The sequence below is a fragment of the Lactuca saligna genome, chromosome 6 (genome assembly GCF_052625555.1).
Source record: "Lactuca saligna cultivar CGN05327 chromosome 6, ASM5262555v1, whole genome shotgun sequence".
Lineage (NCBI taxonomy): Eukaryota > Viridiplantae > Streptophyta > Magnoliopsida > Asterales > Asteraceae > Lactuca > Lactuca saligna.
This window is the reverse complement of record NC_136422.1, coordinates 130429337-130446114: the sequence shown is the minus strand read 5'-3', so window position 1 is coordinate 130446114 and position 16778 is coordinate 130429337.

The following is a 16778-nucleotide window of genomic DNA, read 5'->3' as shown; positions in this document are numbered from 1 at the left end:
ATCATAATCCTTTAGTACGTCCAACCACCTCCTCTGCCTCATGTTCAGACTCGGCTGATCCATAAGATACCGCAAACTCTTGTGATCCGTGTATATAGTACAACGGACCCCATACAGGTAATGTCTCCAAATCTTGAGGGCAAACACAACTGCCCCCAGCTCCAAATCGTGGGTAGGATAATTAGCCTCGTGAGGCTTCAACTGTCTCGAGGCATAAGCTACCACATGGCCTCGCTGCATCAATACTGCTCCCATACCTGTGATCGAAGCATCACAATAGACTACGAAATCCTCTACTCCCTCTGGCAAGGTAAGAATCGGGGCCTCGCACAATCTCTGCCTGAGAGTCTCGAACGCCGCCTGCTGCTCAGGCCCCTAACGAAAAACCACCGACTTCTTGGTTAGTCGGGTGAGTGGCACTGCTATCTTGGAGAAGTCCTGAATAAATCTCCGATAATACCCTGCCAACCCTAGGAAGCTCCGAATCTCAGATGGAGACCTCGGGACCTCCCACTGCATCACGGCCTCAATCTTGGCCGGATCTACCAAAATACCCTTCTGGTTGACGAGATGGCCAAGAAACTGCACCTCGCGCAACCAGAACTCACACTTGGAGAACTTTGCGAAAAGTCTCTCCCTCCTCAAAGTTTCCAACACCTCCCGCAGGTGCTCCTCATGCTGCCCCTGAGTCTTGGAATATACCAAGATGTCATCTATGAATACTATCACCGACCGATCCAACATCAATCTGCACACGCGGTTCATGAGATCCATGAACGCGGCTGGGGCATTGGTGAGCCCAAATGGCATCACCACGAACTCATAGTGACCATACCGGGTCCTGAACGCAGTCTTCTGTACATCCTCATCTCTAACCCTCATCTGATGATATCCAGAGCGTAGATCGATCTTGGAGAACCAAGACGCTCCCTGAAGCTGATCACACAAATCATCTATCCTCTGAAGTGGGTAACGATTCTTCACCGTTACTTTGTTCAACTCCCGATAGTCAATGCACATCCGATGCGACCCATCCTTCTTCCTCACAAATAAGATCGGCGCTCCCCAAGGCGAACTGCTCGGCCGAATGAAACCCTTGTCTAACAGCTCCTGAAGCTGTGTAGACAACTCCTGCATCTCAGGGGGAGCTAGCCGATATGGTGCTTTGGCTATCGGAGCCGCACCAGGAACTAGATCGATCCTGAACTCAACCTGTCTCTCTGGAGGTATCCCCGGCAAATCCTCGGGAAACACATCCGGGTACTCTCGAACAATAGGAACATCATCAATCGTCGTCTTGCCCTTCTCCCGGGCATCCAAGACGTATGCGATAAAACCGGCGCAACCCTGCTGAACATAGCGCCTCGCCCTTGCGGCGGAACAAAAGATCGGACCACGCTGTGGCCTCTCGCCCTGAATCGCTAACTCTCCCCCACTGGGAGTGCGAACCCTCACTAGCTGAAGCTCACAATCAATCACCGCCCCATTGGGGCTTAGCCAATCCATGCCCACGATAACTTTATTCCCTCGCAGGGGAATGGGAACCAGGTCCACTGAAAACTGCTCATCGAATATCTGAAGAGAACACCCTCTGTGCACTCTGCCGACCCTCACGGTCCTATCATCTGCTATCTCAACCTCTAACGGACAATCCAGCTCCCCTGGATCTCTGCTAAATTTCTTGCTAAGCGCAAGCGATACAAATGATCGAGTAGCTCCCGAATCGAACAATACCAAAGCAGAAATGTCGTTCACCAAGAACGACCCTAAATAAAGCATATCATCAAGAAATATACAAACGATAACAATAATAATAAAAAGGTGAAGGAAAGATACCTACCCGTCACCACATCAGGAGTCGCTCGCGCCTCCTCTGCTGTCATCTGAAACGCCCTGCTCTTCGCCACTGGCGCATCAGCTCGGCCCTGCCGGCCATCCGTGATCCTCAAGGTGGCAGGGGCGGGTGCAAGCACCTTCCCTGCTGCAGCTAAACTGGGACACTGGGACCTTTTGTGCCCCCTCTGATTGCACTGAAAGCAAATCAGATCTGATGCTGTAACCGTAGTGGCAGGGGCCGTGCAATCCCTACTCATATGCCCGGTCCGACCGCACTTGTAGCAGCCGGAACTCCCTGCCTTGCACGCCCCCTCGTGCAACCTCCCACACTTGCCACACCGACCGTGGTTCTGCTGACCCCTGGACCTGTGATCTGAAACCTTGGGCTTTTTGCCCACGCTGCCTGTACCCGAAACCGCCTCCGGTTTCCTCTTCCTCTCCATCTCGAGATCAATCTCCCTCTCTCTGGCTCTAGCAATCATGTCGTCCAGCGTTTTGCAACTGGACCGGCTCACAAACATGCGGATATCACTCCGCAACATCTCATGATAACGGGCCTTCTTCATCTCCTCATCGGCTGCATACTGAGGAACAAGAAGAGCCCTCTCCCTGAACTTGGCGGTGATCTCTGCCACTGACTCGGTAGTCTGAGTAAGATCCTGGAACTCCCTGGCTAACCGTTGCACCTCAATGACCGGTGCAAACTCCGCTCTGAACCTGGTAGAGAAATCAGCCCAGGTCATGGCATCCAATGCCGCATCATCCCCGATGGCATGTTCTACCTCCTCCCACCAGTCTCGTGCCCTGTCCTTCAGGAGACAGGATGCCAATCTGACCTTGTCCCCCTCGGGACATCTGCTAGTGCGGAATGCGTTGGCCACATCCGCCAACCACCTGGTACTCGCTATGGGGTCCCGTGCCCCGTGATAGTCAGGAGCCCCGCATGCCTTGAACTCCCTGAAAGTGAGTGTGCGCGACCCCATCACGGCCGCCATCTCAGTACGGAAAGTACTCAGTCTCTCATCCATCATCTCCAAAATGCCCTCCTTGATCGAACCGAAGATCACAGGAGTCTGCTCAAGTATGATGCGAGTAACCTCAGAAGAAAGGAACTCTCTAGTCTGCTCATCCATCTGTCCGACCTCCGGGCCTGATCCCGATCCTGATCCCCCTCCGGCATCTGAGCTGCCGCCTGCTGGTCTCGGGCGCAAAACTACCATTCTAAAACATATCATAACAACATCAGAACATTGAAATATCTCAAGGGATCATGACACTGCTACTAGCTTCCTGGTCTTGTCTTGGCCTTCCTTGATTCGAGTACGGATCCTCTGCTTTTAGTAGTACGGGCCCATACTACCTTCCACATCTATCCGTACTTTCCTCAAGAACTGCCTTGACTCCACCAAGTCACTTCTACTACTGCTATTCTCTGCTACTCTCATCCTAGGCTTGCCCTAGGAAAATCTCAGGCTCAACACAACTGGTCCTCAGCTGCTGAAGGTTTCCTCATAACGCCAATTAGCCATTACCTAAACACCATCACATGTTATGAGGATCAGATAATCCTTCGAGTAAAAGACCCGTCCCTATAACGGTTGGACTCAAACAAGAGCTGCGCAATAGGGCCAGTTCCAGTACTCTGAGATTATTCAATCCTAGTCACATGTGGTATGACGTGTTCACCTAATGGCTAACTCCCATCACTCGGAACCCCACTAAGCACAAAGCAAGCAGCATTCGGACACGGAAAACAGACTCAAGCAAACTATTCTCATAACAAGAAACTGCACTAGCATAAGATGCTAAGCTCCTGCTATCAGGCATAACCTAATCAGGATATCCTACTGCTGTTTACTCAGTACTAGCATGCAATACTCATAAAGTTGTAACACATAAGCAGGCACATAAGGCATTCTCCTAAATCCTTAGTCCTATACTAGCATGCTGTTCTACTAAAACTGAAATTCAACAAATAACTTGTATGGGTAATTTGGGAGTACTTACTTGAGCTCGGCTGACCGCATGTACACACCTCTATCTTGTTTTTTTAAAAAAAAATTCTTCCCTTCTAAGTACTTTCAAAATTCTTTTTACAAAACGTTTTTTTTTTATTTTTTTTTTATTTTTATTTTAATAAAATCTTTAATTTCCCTTAGTTTGAGTTCAGATACACCCGGAAGTGTGTCCGAATCCCTCAAACCAGGGCTCTGATACCAACTTGAAACGACCAAAAATACGACCCAAAAATTTTGTTTTTAATATAATCAAAACTATAATCAGAGTACCATATAAATAAACCATGCGTGATATGTCCCAAAATATAATAAAGTACTGTGCGGAAACTGTATCATACTACATCAAATCAACAACTAAATCAATCCCAGACTGAAGCTGAGGCGGTGGTGTGTGCGATGCCATCACCCCGAGCTCTTCCCTTTGCTTGCGGAAGTACCTGAAACCAAAACTGAAACTGTAAGCACGAAGCTTAGTGAGCTCCCCCAAACTACCACATACCATACAATAACATATAAACACATATTGGGCCTTGCCCACTGCATCGGGCCGAAGCCCGGAAACTGCATCGGACCGAAGTCCGGAACTGATTGGGACCTTGTCCCCTGCATCGGACCGAAGTCCGGAACTAACTGCATCGGACCGAAGTCCGGAACTGACTGCATCGGACCGAAGTTTGGAACCAACTGGGACCTTGTCCCCTGCATCGGACCGAAGTCCGGAACTAACTGCATCGGACCGAAGTCCGGAACTGACTGGGACCTTGTCCCCTGCATCGGACCGAAGTCCGGAACTAACTGCATCGGACCGAAGTCCGGAACTGACTGACTGAACATGGCATAGCATAATACATCAACTAGCATAACACATTTATGACATGCTACATCGGGCCGTGGCCCGGAACACATAATACTTAACACATGAAACATAGCACACAAATCCTGTTCGAGCCACGAAGGCATCGAACATACTAACTACTGCATCGGACCTAAATCCGGAAACTACTGCTAACTGAACGGGCCGGCATTGTGGCCTTAGACCCGTTCCTACTGGAAGGAAACTCACCTCGTAAGCTAGCGGATGAGTGTGTGGCTCGGAAAGCTAACGGCTGCTGCTCCTGAATCTCCTCGGCTACAAATCCATAAACACACTCAATCAATCACTAACACTACACTCGGGGTAAGATGACTCTTTTACCCTTGGTCAAAGTCAACTTACTCAGGGCTGACTCGCCGAGTCGGGATACCCAACTCGCCGAGTCCTAGACTCTCCTCTCAACTCTTACACGCTGATACTCGTCGAGTGTGGCATCGACTCGACGAGTGCCCTCTGGATCCAAGAACTCAGATGATCTTCATCCGACTCGCCGAGTCGGATGAACAGACTCGACGAGTTGTTCTTGATCCCCAAGAAGATTGCCTTGGACTCGCCGAGTTATATGAACAAACTCGCCGAGTCCCTCCATCACTGAGTCTACTCTCAACTCGCTGAGTCCACTCCCTAACTCACCTCGTCCACTCGACACTGATGAAACTGGAGAACTCGGGACTCGCGACCCGACTCGTCGAGTCGTTCTTCCGACTCGCCGAGTCGCCGCCATGCAACAGATTTTTACTCGATTTCTCTTGAATCCAACACATGCAAATGATAGATCTGGGTCCAATAAGCTGTGTTACCACGTAAAGTTTCCAACTTTACGTGCACAACCTCATGAATAAGGGAAATAAGGCTAAAAGATGCACAACAAGAGTAGATCCATGGCTAATATGCAATGTAACATCAAAAAGACAGTAGATCTGGGCTCTACAACACCCCAACACTCAGATCCAAAGGTATTTCGACTTATTAAGACATTCATGCAAACATAAAGCTTGGAACAAACATCAAATAGCTCTTAAAAGAGCTCTAATGGAAGTTTAAGCATATAACCAGAAGGGAACTCCGAAAATACCTCAATAAACTCAGATTTGACCTTGGATCTTTGCACTACAACTCGTTTCCTTGCTTCCTTCTTCTTCTCCTTCTTCACACCTTCACAAAAATGGCACTAAATCACCTATAAGCTCTCAAATGGGAGGATTAGGGTTTCTCACAGAGCTCTCAGGGTGAATGTGGCGAGAATGAGGCTATAATGGGGTTTAAATAGTGGGCAAACCCGGGGATTTAGGGTTTCACCCAGACGGACGGACTCGCCGAGTCCGGGATATGGACTCGCCAAGTCCCCGGCTCTCGCGTGCACAAATACGCGACCCAACTCGGCGAGTCAGGCTAGAACTCGCCGAGTCCCTCTTGAAAACTTAGACAATTGACAATTTATTAACATACCGAGAACGGGTCGTTACAATTCTCCCCCACTTGATTCAAACTTCGTCCTCGAAGTCTGCAACGGCTGGATCTGCGAATAACTCCGGGTAGTGCGTTCTCATTTCTTCTTCAGTCTCCCATGTCCATTCAGACCCCTTCCGGTGCTGCCACTGCACCTTTACCAGCTGAATTACCTTGTTCCTCAAGGTCTTGGTCTTCCGTTCCAGAATTGCGATCGGCTTCTCGATATAATTCAGGCTGCTATCAACTTGGATGTCCTCCAAGGGAACGACTGTTGTCTCGTCCACTAGACACTTCCACAACTACGATATGTGGAAGGTGCTGTGTATCAAACTGAGCTCCTCATGAAGATCTAACCGGTACGCAACCCGACCCACCCGGGCCAAAACCCTGAAAGGACCAATAAATCTGGGGCCCAATTTTCCCCTCTTCCGGAACCTGATGACACCTTTCCAAGGTGAGACTTTCAGAAGAACCATGTCTCCCACCTGGAACTCCAAGTCTGAACGCCTCCTGTCGGCGTAGCTCTTCTGTCGACTCTGAGCAGTCTGCAGTCTACTACGGACCTGCTGGATCAATTCCGTCATCTTGAGCACCACTTCAATGCTCCCCATGACCCGCTGACCGACCTCGCCCCAACAAATCGGGGTCCTGCACTTCCTGCCATATAACATCTCAAAAGGAGGTCGATCAATGCTCGCATGATAGCTGTTGTTATACGAGAATTCTGCTAAGGGAAGATACGTATCCCAACTGCCCCCAAAATCTAAAACACATGCCCTAAGCATGTCCTCGAGAGTCTGAATCGTCCTCTCGCTCTGCCCGTCAGTCTGAGGATGAAAAGCGGTGCTGAAATGGAGACGAGTACCCATCTCGTCGTGGAATCGCTTCCAGAATCTGGACGTGAAGCGAACATCCCGGTCCGACACCACCGATACCGGCACTCCATGACGTGCCACAATCTCTCGCACATAGATATCGGCTAACTTTTCTGCCGACATACTCTCCTGGATCGGGATAAAATAGGCACTCTTCGTCAACCGATCCACCACTACCCATATCGAATCCACTCCACGTGCGGTCCTGGGAAGTTTGGTGATAAAATCCATGGTGATATCCTCCCATTTCCACACGGGAATGTCCAACGGCTGCATCTTGCCGTGAGGTCTCTGGTGCTCCGCCTTGACCTTCCGGCAGGTCAAGCATCTCTCAACGTACCAAGCGACGTCCCGCTTCATGCAGGGCCACCAATAATCAGGTCGAAGATCTCGATACATCTTCGTCGCCCCTGGGTGGATAGAAAATCGAGACTTATGAGCCTCGTCCATCAATACCTGCCGTACTCCACCCCAATACGGTACCCACACCCTACCATGAAGCGTCAACAAACCCCGACTATCGTAATCAAACGATGCTACTCGACCCACTATTCTCTCACATTTCCGCCTCTCCTCCTTGAGGCCCTCCACCTGAGCCTCCTTGATCCGCTCCAACAACGGAGTGATCACTGTCATCCTCATGCACAGATCCCTGATAGGGGCCGCCGACACTTTGCGGCTTAGGGCGTCGGCCACCACGTTGGCCTTCCCTGGATGATAAAGGATCTCACAATCATAATCCTTTAGTACGTCCAACCACCTCCTCTGCCTCATGTTCAGACTCGGTTGATCCATAAGATACCGCAAACTCTTGTGATCCGTGTATATAGTACAACGGACCCCATACAGGTAATGTCTCCAAATCTTGAGGGCAAACACAACTGCCCCCAGCTCCAAATCGTGGGTAGGATAATTAGCCTCGTGAGGCTTCAACTGTCTCGAGGCATAAGCTACCACATGGCCTCGCTGCATCAATACTGCTCCCATACCTGTGATCGAAGCATCACAATAGACTACGAAATCCTCTACTCCCTCTGGCAAGGTAAGAATCGGGGCCTCGCACAATCTCTGCCTGAGAGTCTCGAACGCCGCCTGCTGCTCAGGCCCCCAACGGAAAACCACCGACTTCTTGGTTATTCGGGTGAGTGGCACTGCTATCTTGGAGAAGTCCTGAATAAATCTCCGATAATACCCTGCCAACCCTAGGAAGCTCCGAATCTCAGATGGAGACCTCGGGACCTCCCACTGCATCACGGCCTCAATCTTGGCCGGATCTACCAAAATACCCTTCTGGTTGACGAGATGGCCAAGAAACTGCACCTCGCGCAACCAGAACTCACACTTGGAGAACTTTGCGAAAAGTCTCTCCCTCCTCAAAGTTTCCAACACCTCCCGCAGGTGCTCCTCATGCTGCCCCTGAGTCTTGGAATATACCAAGATGTCATCTATGAATACTATCACCGACCGATCCAACATCAATCTGCACACGCGGTTCATGAGATCCATGAACGCGGCTGGGGCATTGGTGAGCCCAAATGGCATCACCACGAACTCATAGTGACCATACCGGGTCCTGAACGCAGTCTTCTGTACATCCTCATCTCTAACCCTCATCTGATGATATCCAGAGCGTAGATCGATCTTGGAGAACCAAGACGCTCCCTGAAGCTGATCACACAAATCATCTATCCTCGGAAGTGGGTAACGATTCTTCACCGTTACTTTGTTCAACTCCCGATAGTCAATGCACATCCGATGCGACCCATCCTTCTTCCTCACAAATAAGATCGGCGCTCCCCAAGGCGAATTGCTCGGCCGAATGAAACCCTTGTCTAACAGCTCCTGAAGCTGTGTAGACAACTCCTGCATCTCAGGGGGAGCTAGCCGATATGGTGCTTTGGCTATCGGAGCCGCACCAGGAACTAGATCGATCCTGAACTCAACCTGTCTCTCTGGAGGTATCCCCGGAAAATCCTCGGGAAACACATCCGGGTACTCTCGAACAATAGGAACATCATCAATCGTCGTCTTGCCCTTCTCCCGGGCATCCAAGATGTATGCGATAAAACCGACGCAACCCTGCTGAACATAGCGCCTCGCCCTTGCGACGGAACAAAAGATCGGACCACGCTGTGGCCTCTCGCCCTGAATCACTAACTCTCCCCCACTGGGAGTGCGAACCCTCACTATCTGAAGCTCACAATCAATCACAACCCCCTTTGGGTCTTAGCCAATCCATGCCCACGATAACTTTATTCCCTCGCAGGGGAATGGGAACCAGGTCCACTGAAAACTGCTCATCGAATATCTGAAGAGAACACCCTCTGTGCACTCTGCCGACCCTCACGGTCCTATCATCTGCTATCTCAACCTCTAACGGACAATCCAGCTCCCCTGGATCTCTGCTAAATTTCTTGCTAAGCGCAAGCGATACAAATGATCGAGTAGCTCCCGAATCGAACAATACCAAAGCAGAAATGCCGTTCACCAAGAACGACCCTAAATAAAGCATATCATCAAGAAATATACAAACGATAACAATAATAATAAAAAGGTGAAGGAAAGATACCTACCCGTCACCACATCAGGAGTCGCTCGCGCCTCCTCTGCTGTCATCTGAAATGCCCCGCTCTTCGCCACTGGCGCATCAGCTCGGCCCTGCCGGCCATCCGTGATCCTCAAGGTGGCAGGGGCGGGTGCAAGCACCTTCCCTGCTGCAGCTAAACTGGGACACTGGGACCTTTTGTGCCCCCTCTGATTGCACTGAAAGCAAATCAGATCCGATGCTGTAACCGTAGTGGCAGGGGCCGTGCAATCCCTACTCATATGCCCGGTCCGACCGCACTTGTAGCAGCCGGAACTCCCTGCCTTGCACGCCCCCTCGTGCAACCTCCCACACTTGCCACACCGACCGTGGCTCTGCTGACCCCTGGACCTGTGATCTGAAACCTTGGGCTTTTTGCCCACACTGCCTGTACCCGAAACCGCCTCCGGTTTCCTCTTCCTCTCCATCTCGAGATCAATCTCCCTCTCTCTGGCTCTAGCAATCATGTCGTCCAGCGTTTTGCAACTGGACCGGCTCACAAACATGCGGATATCACTCCGCAACATCTCATGATAACGGGCCTTCTTCATCTCCTCATCGGCTGCATACTGAGGAACAAGAAGAGCCCTCTCCCTGAACTTGGCGGTGATCTCTGCCACTGACTCGGTAGTCTGAGTAAGATCCTGGAACTCCCTGGCTAACCGTTGCACCTCAATGACCGGTGCAAACTCCGCTCTGAACCTGGTAGAGAAATCAGCCCAGGTCATGGCATCCAATGCCGCATCATCCCCGATGGCATGTTCTACCTCCTCCCACCAGTCTCGTGCCCTGTCCTTCAGGAGACAGGACGCCAATCTGACCTTGTCCCCCTCGGGACATCTGCTAGTGCGGAATGCGTTGGCCACATCCGCCAACCACCTGGTACTCGCTATGGGGTCCCGTGCCCCGTGATAGTCAGGAGCCCCGCATGCCTTGAACTCCCTGAAAGTGAGTGTGCGCGACCCCATCACGGCCGCCATCTCAGTACGGAAAGTACTCAGTCTCTCATCCATCATCTCCAAAATGCCCTCCTTGATCGAACCGAAGATCACAGGAGTCTGCTCAAGTATGATGCGAGTAACCTCAGAAGAAAGGAACTCTCTAGTCTGCTCATCCATCTGTCCGACCTCCGGGCCTGATCCCGATCCTGATCCCCCTCCGGCATCTGAGCTGCCGCCTGCTGGTCTCGGGCGCAAAACTACCATTCTAAAACATATCATAACAACATCAGAACATTGAAATATCTCAAGGGATCATGACACTGCTACTAGCTTCCTGGTCTTGTCTTGGCCTTCCTTGATTCGAGTACGGATCCTCTGCTTTTAGTAGTACGGGCCCATACTACCTTCCACATCTATCCGTACTTTCCTCAAGAACTGCCTTGACTCCACCAAGTCACTTCTACTACTGCTATTCTCTGCTACTCTCATCCTAGGCTTGCCCTAGGAAAATCTCAGGCTCAACACAACTGGTCCTCAGCTGCTGAAGGTTTCCTCATAACGCCAATTAGCCATTACCTAAACACCATCACATGTGATGAGGATCAGATAATCCTTCGAGTAAAAGACCCGTCCCTATAACGGTTGGACTCAAACAAGAGCTGCGCAATAGGGCCAGTTCCAGTACTCTGAGATTATTCAATCCTAGTCACATGTGGTATGACGTGTTCACCTAATGGCTAACTCCCATCACTCGGAACCCCACTAAGCACAAAGCAAGCAGCATTCGGACACGGAAAACAGACTCAAGCAAACTATTCTCATAACAAGAAACTGCACTAGCATAAGATGCTAAGCTCCTGCTATCAGGCATAACCTAATCAGGATATCCTACTGCTGTTTACTCAGTACTAGCATGCAATACTCATAAAGTTGTAACACATAAGCAGGCACATAAGGCATTCTCCTAAATCCTTAGTCCTATACTAGCATGCTGTTCTACTAAAACTGAAATTCAACAAATAACTTGTATGGGTAATTTGGGAGTACTTACTTGAGCTCGGCTGACCGCATGTACACACCTCTATCTTGTTTTTAAAAAAAAAAAATTCTTCCCTTCTAAGTACTTTCAAAATTCTTTTTACAAAACGTTTTTTTTTTATTTTTTATTTTTTATTTTTATTTTAATAAAATCTTTAATTTCCCTTAGTTTGAGTTCAGATACACCCGGAAGTGTGTCCGAATCCCTCAAACCAGGGCTCTGATAGCAACTTGAAACGACCAAAAATACGACCCAAAAATTTTGTTTTTAATATAATCAAAACTATAATCAGAGTACCATATAAATAAACCATGCGTGATATGTCCCAAAATATAATAAAGTACTGTGCGGAAACTGTATCATACTACATCAAATCAACAACTAAATCAATCCCAGACTGAAGCTGAGGCGGTGGTGTGTGCGATGCCGTCACCCCGAGCTCTTCCCTTTGCTTGCGGAAGTACCTGAAACCAAAACTGAAACTGTAAGCACGAAGCTTAGTGAGCTCCCCCAAACTACCACATACCATACAATAACATATAAACACATATTGGGCCTTGCCCACTGCATCGGGCCGAAGCCCGGAAACTGCATCGGACCGAAGTCCGGAACTGATTGGGACCTTGTCCCCTGCATCGGACCGAAGTCCGGAACTAACTGCATCGGACCGAAGTCCGGAACTGACTGCATCGGACCGAAGTTTGGAACCAACTGGGAACTTGTCCCCTGCATCGGACCGAAGTCCGGAACTAACTGCATCGGACCGAAGTCCGGAACTAACTGCATCGGACCGAAGTCCGGAACTGACTGACTGAACATGGCATAGCATAACACATCAACTAGCATAACACATTTATGACATGCTACATCGGGCCATGGCCCGGAACACATAATACTTAACACATGAAACATAGCACACAAATCCTGTTCGAGCCACGAAGGCATCGAACATACTAACTACTGCATCGGACCTAAATCCGGAAACTACTGCTAACTGAACGGGCCAGCATTGTGGCCTTAGACCCGTTCCTACTGGAAGGAAACTCACCTCGTAAGCTAGCGGATGAGTGTGTGGCTCGGAAAGCTAACGGCATGCTGCTCCTGAATCTCCTCGGCTACAAATCCATAAACACACTCAATCAATCACTAACACTACACTCGGGGTAAGATGACTCTTTTACCCTTGGTCAAAGTCAACTTACTCAGGGCTGACTCGCCGAGTCGGGATACCCAACTCGCCGAGTCCTAGACTCTCCTCTCAACTCTTACACGCTGATACTCGTCGAGTGTGGCATCGACTCGACGAGTGCCCTCTGGATCCAAGAACTCAGATGATCTTCATCCGACTCGCCGAGTCGGATGAATAGACTCGACGAGTTGTTCTTGATCCCCAAGAAGATTGCCTTGGACTCGCCGAGTTATATGAACAAACTCGCCGAGTCCCTCCATCACTGAGTCTACTCTCAACTCGCTGAGTCCACTCCCTAACTCACCTCGTCCACTCGACACTGATGAAACTGGAGAACTCGGGACTCGCGACCCGACTCGTCGAGTCGTTCTTCCGACTCGCCGAGTCGCCGCCATGCAACAGATTTTTACTCGATTTCTCTTGAATCCAACACATGCAAATGATAGATCTGGGTCCAATAAGCTGTGTTACCACGTAAAGTTTCCAACTTTACGTGCACAACCTCATGAATAAGGGAAATAAGGCTAAAAGATGCACAACAAGAGTAGATCCATGGCTAATATGCAATGTAACATCAAAAAGACAGTAGATCTGGGCTCTACAACACCCCAACACTCAGATCCAAAGGTATTTCGACTTATTAAGACATTCATGCAAACATAAAGCTTGGAACAAACATCAAATAGCTCTTAAAAGAGCTCTAATGGAAGTTTAAGCATATAACCAGAAGGGAACTCCGAAAATACCTCAATAAACTCAGATTTGACCTTGGATCTTTGCACTACAACTCGTTTCCTTGCTTCCTTCTTCTTCTCCTTCTTCACACCTTCACAAAAATGGCACTAAATCACCTATAAGCTCTCAAATGGGAGGATTAGGGTTTCTCACAGAGCTCTCAGGGTGAAAGTGGCGAGAATGAGGCTATAATGGGGTTTAAATAGTGGGCAAACCCGGGGATTTAGGGTTTCACCCAGACGGACGGACTCGACGAGTCCGGGATATGGACTCGCCAAGTCCCCGGCTCTCGCGTGCACAAATACGCGACCCAACTCGGCGAGTCAGGCTAGAACTCGCCGAGTCCCTCTTGAAAACTTAGACAATTGACAATTTATTAACATACCGAGAACGGGTCGTTACAATTCTCCCCCACTTGATTCAGACTTCGTCCTCGAAGTCTGCAACGGCTGGATCTGCGAATAACTCCGGGTAGTGCGTTCTCATTTCTTCTTCAGTCTCCCATGTCCATTCAGACCCCTTCCGGTGCTGCCACTGCACCTTTACCAGCTGAATTACCTTGTTCCTCAAGGTCTTGGTCTTCCGTTCTAGAATTGCGATCGGCTTCTCGATATAATTCAGGCTGCTATCAACCTGGATGTCCTCCAAGGGAACGTCTGTTGTCTCGTCCACTAGACACTTCCACAACTACGATATGTGGAAGGTGCTGTGTATCAAACTGAGCTCCTCATGAAGATCTAACCGGTACGCAACCCGACCCACCCGGGCCAAAACCCTGAAAGGACCAATAAATCTGGGGCCCAATTTGCCCCTCTTCCGGAACCTGATGACACCTTTCCAAGGTGAGACTTTCAGAAGAACCATGTCTCCCACCTGGAACTCCAAGTCTGAACGCCTCCTGTCGGCGTAGCTCTTCTGTCGACTCTGAGCAGTCTGTAGTCTACTACGGACCAGCTGGATCAATTCCGTCATCTTGAGCACCACTTCAGTGCTCCCCATGACCCGCTGACCGACCTCGCCCCAACAAATCGGGGTCCTGCACTTCCTGCCATATAACATCTCAAAAGGAGGTCGATCAATGCTCGCATGATAGCTATTGTTATACGAGAATTCTGCTAAGGGAAGATACGTATCCCAACTGCCCCCAAAATCTAAAACACATGCCCTAAGCATGTCCTCGAGAGTCTGAATCGTCCTCTCGCTCTGCCCGTCAGTCTGAGGATGAAAAGCGGTGCTGAAATGGAGACGAGTACCCATCTCGTCGTGGAATCGCTTCCAGAATCTGGACGTGAAGCGAACATCCCGGTCCGACACCACCGATACCGGCACTCCATGACGTGCCACAATCTCTCGCACATAGATATCGGCTAACTTTTCCGCCGACATACTCTCCTGGATCGGGATAAAATGGGCACTCTTCGTCAACCGATCCACCACTACCCATATCGAATCCACTCCACGTGCGGTCCTGGGAAGTTTGGTGATAAAATCCATGGTGATATCCTCCCATTTCCACACGGGAATGTCCAACGGCTGCATCTTGCCGTGAGGTCTCTGGTGCTCCGCCTTGACCTTCCGGCAGGTCAAGCATCTCTCAACGTACCAAGCGACGTCCCGCTTCATGCAGGGCCACCAATAATCAGGTCGAAGATCTCGATACTTCTTCGTCGCCCCTGGGTGGATAGAAAATCGAGACTTATGAGCCTCGTCCATCAATACCTGCCGTAATCCACCCCAGTACGGTACCCACACCCTACCATGAAGCGTCAACAAACCCCGACTATCGTAATCAAACGATGCTACTCGACCCACTATTCTCTCACATTTCTGCCTCTCCTCCTTGAGGCCCTCCACCTGAGCCTCCTTGATCCGCTCCAACAACGGAGTGATCACTGTCATCCTCATGCACAGATCCCTGATAGGGGCTGCCGACACTTTGCGGCTTAGGGCGTCGACCACCACGTTGGCCTTCCCTGGATGATAAAGGATCTCACAATCATAATCCTTTAGTACGTCCAACCACCTCCTCTGCCTCATGTTCAGACTCGGCTGATCCATAAGATACCGCAAACTCTTGTGATCCGTGTATATAGTACAACGGACCCCATACAGGTAATGTCTCCAAATCTTGAGGGCAAACACAACTGCCCCCAGCTCCAAATCATGGGTAGGATAATTAGCCTCGTGAGGCTTCAACTGTCTCGAGGCATAAGCTACCACATGGCCTCGCTGCATCAATACTGCTCCCATACCTGTGATCGAAGCATCACAATAGACTACGAAATCCTCTACTCCCTCTGGCAAGGTAAGAATCGGGGCCTCGCACAATCTCTGCCTGAGAGTCTCGAACGCCGCCTGCTGCTCAGGCCCCTAACGAAAAACCACCGACTTCTTGGTTAGTCGGGTGAGTGGCACTGCTATCTTGGAGAAGTCCTGAATAAATCTCCGATAATACCCTGCCAACCCTAGGAAGCTCCGAATCTCAGATGGAGACCTCGGGACCTCCCACTGCATCACGGCCTCAATCTTGGCCGGATCTACCAAAATACCCTTCTGGTTGACGAGATGGCCAAGAAACTGCACCTCGCGCAACCAGAACTCACACTTGGAGAACTTTGCGAAAAGTCTCTCCCTCCTCAAAGTTTCCAACACCTCCCGCAGGTGCTCCTCATGCTGCCCCTGAGTCTTGGAATATACCAAGATGTCATCTATGAATACTATCACCGACCGATCCAACATCAATCTGCACACGCGGTTCATGAGATCCATGAACGCGGCTGGGGCATTGGTGAGCCCAAATGGCATCACCACGAACTCATAGTGACCATACCGGGTCCTGAACGCAGTCTTCTGTACATCCTCATCTCTAACCCTCATCTGATGATATCCAGAGCGTAGATCGATCTTGGAGAACCAAGACGCTCCCTGAAGCTGATCACACAAATCATCTATCCTCTGAAGTGGGTAACGATTCTTCACCGTTACTTTGTTCAACTCCCGATAGTCAATGCACATCCGATGCGACCCATCCTTCTTCCTCACAAATAAGATCGGTGCTCCCCAAGGCGAACTGCTCGGCCGAATGAAACCCTTGTCTAACAGCTCCTGAAGCTGTGTAGACAACTCCTGCATCTCAGGGGGAGCTAGCCGATATGGTGCTTTGGCTATCGGAGCCGCACCAGGAACTAGATCGATCCTGAACTCAACCTGTCTCTCTGGAGGTATCCCCGGCAAA